The following is an 8,454-nucleotide window of genomic DNA, read 5'->3' on the forward strand; positions in this document are numbered from 1 at the left end:
TATGTTTATGGTAGATGGAAATGGTCTTGCAAATAACTTATGTTTCTCAGTTTACAATGGAGTTACTTCCTCATGGACCATGTTCAAAAAACTGAATTATTTATGGGAATGCTTGGAAAAAGGAAAGGGAGTGGTGAATAATATAATATAAAAAAACTAAAAATATTGACTATATTTGACATAGTTACTTTTATATACAATGCATACAATATATAGGAAGCCTCTTAGTTTATTGCATGCATATTGAAAATGTATTTAGTTTATACGCCTGCCCCTCCAAGCACCTCAGCTTAACAACATAGTGCTTTGTTTGGACCAATGCATGGCTCATCCTCTTCATCTGATGGCTATTTCCGGTAGCTCCAGCCACTACCAGCGCCATGAACATCCTGCCACAGGTCACTAGGCTGAGAAATGCAAAACGGTCACGATCCCAAGCACACTTCTACTCAATGGGCGCTGCTTTTGTAAGGCTTCCTGATAAATTGTTGAACTTCAACTATAATCATTATAAAGCAATTTAAATCAGCAAATACACCCACAACAAGAAAAAGGAGGAGTTTGTGTTCGTAGTGGCCATGAAACTTGCTTCAAACCCAGAGAACTTCCTCCAGTCTAGTCAAGAGAGCCTGCTCCCATTTCGCATGGGATACTTCAGAACCCCAGGATCCGCCTCATGTCACGCACACCCTACGGGATGCCACATAAGCCAGACTGGCATGTCCCTAGCACACCCCACAGAGGGCCCCTGCAAGGCTCTTCCTATCTGTGAGCCAATGCCTTCACCAGATCCCACTTGAAGATACCTTCCGCCCTGCTTCCTTTTCACTTACCCTTGTGAGGTCTCATCATCCCCGTGACCCTGGCAGTGGCTTTGGGTGTTGGCTGAAGAGAGAGCAGCAGCAGTTAGGAGGTGATTTCCTGTAAAGCAAGCAATTAAACACAGGTCACCGTACACTCAAACTGAGAAGTCATCGGCGGGGCAAGTCAGGCTGATGAACTTTTTTGCACCTGCAGTGGAACCTCTGACTGCGTCCCTTCCTACTCACTTTTCAAACCCTATTTTCCAATTGCAAATCTTTTCTGAGAGACTGCTTTCTGTCCATTACCCAGGAATCGCTACTTGTGCCGCTCGCAACAGAACGGACATTTAGCGAAAGGGTGATATCAACTATGAAAGATAACTCATGGTTTTTGGCCGGGAGACTTCAAACATACCCTGGGCTAGGAAAGGTGGGGACATTCTTTGGTTCTTACTTGTGCTTACTAATTAGATGAAGGAGAAGGGAGGGTATCATTTATCTTACTCAGATGAGGAAAATACGCTGAGCTTAGTGAGTTAGAAAATGCCGTTCAGTTTCAAAATTCTAAGTGCCAATCTTATTGACCGTCAGGATTTGGGGCACTTAGTTTAGGTTTTCAGTCCTTTGTAGAATCACACTAAAATCTAAATAAATCATCTTAGGCTTCAACACCCTGCCTATTGAGGATGGTAGTCCAGAGAAAACAGGAATGGATGTAGTCTAACGTATGGGTTTGGATTTGTCAGGACAGGAGCACCAAAGCAAGTCTATTGCAGGGGATTCAATGGATAAGGAAAATGTGGTACATTTACATAGTGTAGTACTACACAGCAGAAAAAATAATGACATCTTGAATTTTGCAGGCAAATGGATGGAGCTAGAAAACATCATTTTGTGTGAGGTAACCCAGACCCAGAAAGACAATTATTGCATGTACTCACTCATAAGTGTTTTTTAAAACATAAAGCAAAGAAAAACAGCCTACAAATCACAATCCCAGAGAGACTAGACAACAATGAGGATTTTAAGATCTAATCTACATGGGATACATAGATCTCTACATAGATCTAGTCTACACAGGAAGTAGAAAAAGACAAGATATCCTGAGTAAATTGGGAGCACGAGGACCTTGGGAGAGGGTTGAAGGGAAGGGGAGAGGCAGGGAGGGGAGCAGAGAAAAATGTAGAGCTCAATAAAAGTCAATATTTTTTTTAATCCAGAAAAGTGTTCGTGCCACTTGTTAAAAAGTTCTATCTAGCTGGGCGGTGGTGGCGCACGCCTTTAATCCCAGCACTTGGGAGGCAGAGGCAGGCGGATCTCTGTGAGTTCGAGACCAGCCTGGTCTACAAGAGCTAGTTCCAGGACAGGCTCCAAAACCACAGAGAAACCCTGTCTCGAAAAAAACAAAAAAAAAAAAACAAAAAAAAAAGTTCTATCTAGTCAGACTGGATGAAGACATGCCCACTCCCACCTTCAGCTTTATATATGATACATTTGTACATACCATTCAAGAACACCGAGTTGCAAACAAGCATTTGAAACAAAACCTGATTTGCTAGAGATGGCTTGCAGCCACTGTATCTAGCAAGTTCAATGCTTTTTGACTTGTTTGTACTTGTGGGTACATTTTCAAATGTAGATTTTGAATGTATCTCTAGCCTTATTTTCATGAGTCCCACAAGAAATAACAGAGTTTGATTAGTATCAGTTCAAAACTTCTCTAGGAGTTGTCTTTTATTCTCTTAGGAAAAAATAAATTGAAGTAGGTCTAAGCCTACCTTTTTCCTGACACAAATCCCACACCCACCGAGAGGTGACACTTCCAGATCTATGAGTATTCTTTGCAATGTCAGCCTTATTTATGTTCATTTCTGAATTGACGTTAAAAACTCCCTTAGTTCACCGTGAACTAAATCACCACATCTGGAAACAGTCCTGCAAGTTTTTTAACGTTTAGTACTTTATTCTTAGCTAGAATTATCTGTTGTCTGAACTTCTCCAGGGATGAAGCAAACAGATCCCTTCTTACAACAAACAAGGGGACTGAGGACAGACCAAGTCCAGCGAGGCAAACCAGTGAGCTTATCACACTTATGGAAGAGGACATGTCGGTTTGCTTACAGGAGCATGGGTAACCCCTAAGCATCCCAACTACACTAAAAGGCTCCACCTTTTGGCCCAGAAACTGGGCACAAGGCTCCAGTGCTCCCTCTACTCTTTACTCGGAGCCTACCCTCTGTGTGTGCCAATGCTAGAACTGTTATTCAAACCCATTTAATGAAAATCTGTACATCGTTTCTGTTTGCTTAGATGGTGTGTTAGCAAACAGAATCATGTATTAAACACACAAAACAAAGAGAAGGTTTGTGATTCAGTCTGACCGTAATAAAATGTTAACCCAAAGTATTCTTCTAATTTCTTTGTTTCAAGCAAAGAAAGATTTAGTTTTCAAACAGCAAATAAAGTCCTTTTCCCAGGGTGGTGGTTAAAAACAATGGCTAATTAAAAACTATAATAATAATAACAATGAAAGTAGAACCAGATAAACACACTGACTTATTTCTATCCCAGATCACAGCTACTTCATCTTAGTGTGGGAAGATTATGTGAGCATACATCCCCCTGAATTTCTCTTCATTACTGGCTGAGTGAATGGGAACAGAAACCCTCTTGCCTGCTCTTCCCGCCGGCCTGCTCAGACACAATTCTTGCAGAATACTCTGTAAGGCAAGAGAGTGGGTGGCTTGCCAATCCTGTTTTACTATGGAAACAGTAGATGTTGCCACATTTTTTGGCCATTCCTGACAGTGCTGTGAGGAATTAAACAATGACATTAATGGACTACAGTTAGACTAGGGAGACCTGCTCACCAGTTTAGGCCCCCCGTCCTCCAGAAGGCGGCAGGTAGAGATGCCCTACACTAATGGCCTGAGAGAGCTGGAGGCTCTGGCCGGTAGACCAGCATTTACAGGGCTTTTGTTTTTTCTTTAATTCACCAGGCCATATGCTGCCAGGCTTTTATGCAAATAGATAAAATTATAAATAATAAAGAAGAACCAACTGTTTTAGTGGTCAGCTGTTTTCTGTCCTCATTGCCATCCATGTGAGAGGTCAGTTAATGAACGAGGGGTCTTGGACTTCCAGGACACCAACGTAAAGGGATAAATGCTTCAAAAGCCAAGCCTCATTCACAGCATGTTAAACCTCTGCCCTGGAGTACAACCATGCCAAGTGTCTATTTGGCTGGGAAGCAAAGATCCCGGCCCTCCAGCTGGCCTGGACACGGGGCACGAGACTCAAACGCTCCCTGCAGCTGAGGCCCATTGTCCACTGATGTGGGAAAAGAGAAGAGGTTAAGTTTCATTCAGGCAGGGTTGAGGCTCATGGGTTTATCAGATGTATGCATTTCAAATAATTGTCTTTAGAAACCGAAAGGATTAGCCAATGCCATTCCCAGTTCTAAAACTACAAGAAATTCAGCAATTATGGACTTTTTCGAAATCTCCAACTCTTTAGTAGCAAAGTCTGCAAGAAAATCTCTCCAGGCAGACTCTAAACCCTTTCCTGAAACACTTGCATTTAAAACTAAAATGTTGTTAAACTTTTGAATAATTTCTGCTATCTCTCTCCTTATTACCACGTCTCCCAGTCTGTACAAATGGAGAGTTTCACACCCTTGATAGAATTCACACATTTGTTTCCCATTTTAAAGCAGTAAACCTCTAACCGAAAAAAAAAAAAAAAAGCAGACCAACTGAATTCCTATCTATGTGTGTTTATTTAAAATAGAGCCATTCCAGAGATGTTATGCTAACGTTCATTTACACCTCAATCGGGTCACTTTGAGACAATAATTTACACCTTTTAAAAGATGCTCCAAAGCCAGTTGGAGTCAATTAGTGTGCAACATGTTGCAGTTTGAGAATTGTCAAAATAAAGGGATCAGAGAAATACATTCAGATGCACGTGTGTCTCCTGCAGCAAAGAGCGGGTATGCCTAGGAGAACCCCAGCCTGCAGAAGCCAAGGCAGACAAATGGTCGCTACACTGTCCACTGTACCATGCCACCAGACTTTGGTGTCTTCTCAGGTTTGATTTGCTCTGCTGGCTGACTGTCATCTAGCCAGGAAGGTCAACTGAGCTTGGCTCTGTTGCCAAGAATGGTGACTAAGTCCGCCAGGCACATACCATCATAGGTGATTAGAACTTAGCCCTCACCGGGTCCTCATTCACACGCCACCAAAATGATTTCAATGAGGAAAATCCGTTAGTACATAGAGGAAATTAACGTTCCCAAGGAAAACTAATCCACACTGGAGATGAAGGAGGAGCAGAATAAATTCCCAAGAAACTGTCTTAGAGGCTCCCACAACTGGAAGTAGAGTCTTTCACTGTTACTGACACTCATGAGCCTGTGTTCCTCGTGAATTGAAAATTTCTCCCAATGTCCAAGGGCTTGCTGCGCTGGGAAAGGGGGCTCCTCCATGACGCCTGCTGCACACAGAATGGCCTGACTCTCTACTTCAAAGTTGAAAAAAACAGAACCCAAATTGACTCCTACTCAAGTGGATGTGAAAGTCAGAAGTATTATCATAGTTCCCAAGGATAAGACAAAAATTTCAGATATTTTTATGTTATGGGAAACCAAGCAAGCCAGGCGTGGGAGACCAGACAATGATCTCCTGTGTCATGGGGGCACTTCAAAGTCTAGTACTTTTGACACGCGGAACTTACAGTTTGCTTTTAAAAGGGGTAAAAATCCTTCTGTTACAGGGCAATCCATGTCAGTAATAGGCAAGTTTATTTACATGGTGTGAACTAGATACTACTGTCTACTAAAGTACAATGGTACTCACATGTGGACACATGAGTGTTGTGTGATGTTTTACCCTTTTGACATTTGAGGGGGCCACCACCCAGCTCCCAAATAAAATCACACACACAGGCTTATTCTTAGTTATGAATGTCCGGCCTTAGCTTGCTTGTTTCTTGCCAGCTATTTTTAAATTATCCCGACTACCTGTTGACTCTGGGCTTTTATCTTTCTGTATACCTTTCTTCTTTCTCTGTGGCTTGCTGTGTAGCTGGGTGGCTGGCCCCTGACACCCTCCTCTCCTTGTTCTTTTTCTTCCTCATTTCTTCTACTTATCCTCTCTGCCTGCTGGCTCTGCTATCCTTGCTCCTGCCTTGCTCTTAGACATTCATCTCTTTATTAGACCATCAGGTGTTTTAGACAGGCAAAGAATCACAGCTGCAGTTAAACACATGCAGCGTAAACAAAAGCAACACACCTGAAAATAATATTCCCCAACACGTGAGTAACCATGCATGCACACAAAGAACAACTGCTTGAGAAGTTAGGAATTGTCTCAGATATGTGAAGCTGATACCATTCTTGTGAAAAGCACAGACTCATTGACTTATGAAACACTCCTCGATTCACAGTCTTCACCCAGCCAAACTGGGCCCTTAGAAACCATTCGACATTGTTGCCTCTTCGGGTCTGTGATGGAACTGAAGTCTGAGTGGATCATGTGGCTTATCTGATGTACCACAGCTCAGTAGGCAAACCGCTGTCACTACTGAGAAGCAGCAAACATTGTGTACGTGAATCTGCTTTCTAACTCATGTTAGTGGAACCTGCATCTAAATGCCACTAGGAAGTCTTTCAGTCCACTTCAGATGGGAAGTAAATGTAAATAATGGCCTATTTAATGAGACCACTCAAAACGCTACATGGTAAACTCACTAAATCCCTGCCTTCAAGTTCCCACTCTCAAAACATAGTTTTCTCTTTCCAGAGTCAAGAAAAGTCAATTCCCGGAGTACTATACATATATGCACATGTGTAGAAAATTGGTAACCATGTTTTGGACATTACAAGATGGATCACCGCGACAGCATAAATCTATATGACTAGGCTCTATATTTAATTAGCCACACTAGAGAAATTAAAAACCACATAAATACCTGCAAAGCACTGTGACTGTTTCCATAATCCAATTTGTTCTTCAGATAAATTAGAATGGTATGAGTAGAAAAGCTATTATAACTCTTTTAGGGATAAAAAATAGGTTTAGAAAATGTGAGGGGCCTTGTCTAAGGTGACAAAGACAGCACCAACGACAAATGAAATCCTTGCTTCTCATCTCAGCCTGTGTGTTTTCTCATGAACGTCTGACCCTCCACACAGAGTCAGTCATTGGGTTCTTAAGCTATTGACGCCATCAGTGAAGCCATGAAGAAAAAACCTCATTCATTGCTCTTTAGAATTTTTAACATAACTGTAAACATGACTGTGTTCACACACACACACACACAGAGAGAGATGGTTAACTTACACAAGGAATGAAAGAAGCATGTCCCTCTGTCCCTCTGTAGCTGGTCTTTCTGCACAGTGTCTCCCTTTCAAAATGTTACTTCAGTATATTCCCAGCCCTTTCAGCTTCCAGTGTTGGACGCTGGCTGGCTTAGCTGGTGTGGGATATTACTGTAACTATGGAAAGGTGTGTTACATTTGTTTACGTTGTGGAATATTACCGTAACTAAGAAATGTGTGTTACATTTGTTTACGCTGTGAAATATTACTGTAAGTATGGAAAGGTGTGTTACATTTGTTTACATTGTGGAATATTACTGTACCTATGGAAAGGAGTGTTACATTTGTTTATGCTGTGGAATATTTAACTATGTAAAGGAGTGTTACATTTGTTTATGCTGCATTTGTTTAACTAGGCAAAGATGTGTTGCTGCTTTACCTTGCCTGCCTATTAGACACCTGATTGGTCTAATAAAAAACCGAATGGCCAGTGTCCAGGCAGTACAGCAGTAGGCAGGGCTGGCAGGCAGAGAGGGTAAGTAGTAGAGGGATGCTAGACTTGGGGAGAAAATGAGGAGTAGAGAGAATGAGCGAGAAAGAGAGGAAGACACCCAGGGCCAACCTGGCAGGTGGCAGCCAGGCAGACACAGAGCAGGACATGCAGAATGAAAGGCAATAGCCCTGAAGCGAAGCACAGCTGAAGAGAAACTAATATAAGTCATAAGAGCTAGCAAGAAATGAGCCTAAACTAAGGCTGAGTATTCATAACAAACAATACATCTCTGTGTCGTGATTTGAAAATCGGGTAGTGGCCCCAAGTGTGACAAAAGCCTGCCACACTTCTTTTTTTGCTTCTTACAGATACTCCAAAAAAGTCCATGAGCGTAGTTACAACAGAACAATTTGCTTCAGGTGGAAATCTAAGTGGAATGTATTTAAAGTATTACAGATAACCAGAGGCAATAGGAAATAGGCAGATGCCCTGGGCATCCAAACTGTTTCATTAACCAGAAAATTTGCACTACTGTGGAAAAGAAGTTCATGACTTGTAGCTAACATCACTAATAGGTGAGGTTGGCTCAGCTCAAGTCCTGACACAAAGAACTTTACCCTGGGATTGCCCGTGACTTCTCATAGACTTGTATACAAGCTCCACTCTGTTAAGTCAGATGGTTCAGAAGCCTTCATAACCCTGACTTCTAGACAAAGCATGGATAAATAATTAGGCTGACAAACCCCATTATTTTTATACTCAACCGTATCATACTAAGTTAACAGGCAGAGAACATGTGTGGTGCCACGCAGTTCCCACTGATAAGCGTTCATGCAACA

The sequence above is a fragment of the Chionomys nivalis genome, chromosome 22 (genome assembly GCF_950005125.1).
Source record: "Chionomys nivalis chromosome 22, mChiNiv1.1, whole genome shotgun sequence".
Classification (NCBI taxonomy): domain Eukaryota; kingdom Metazoa; phylum Chordata; class Mammalia; order Rodentia; family Cricetidae; genus Chionomys; species Chionomys nivalis.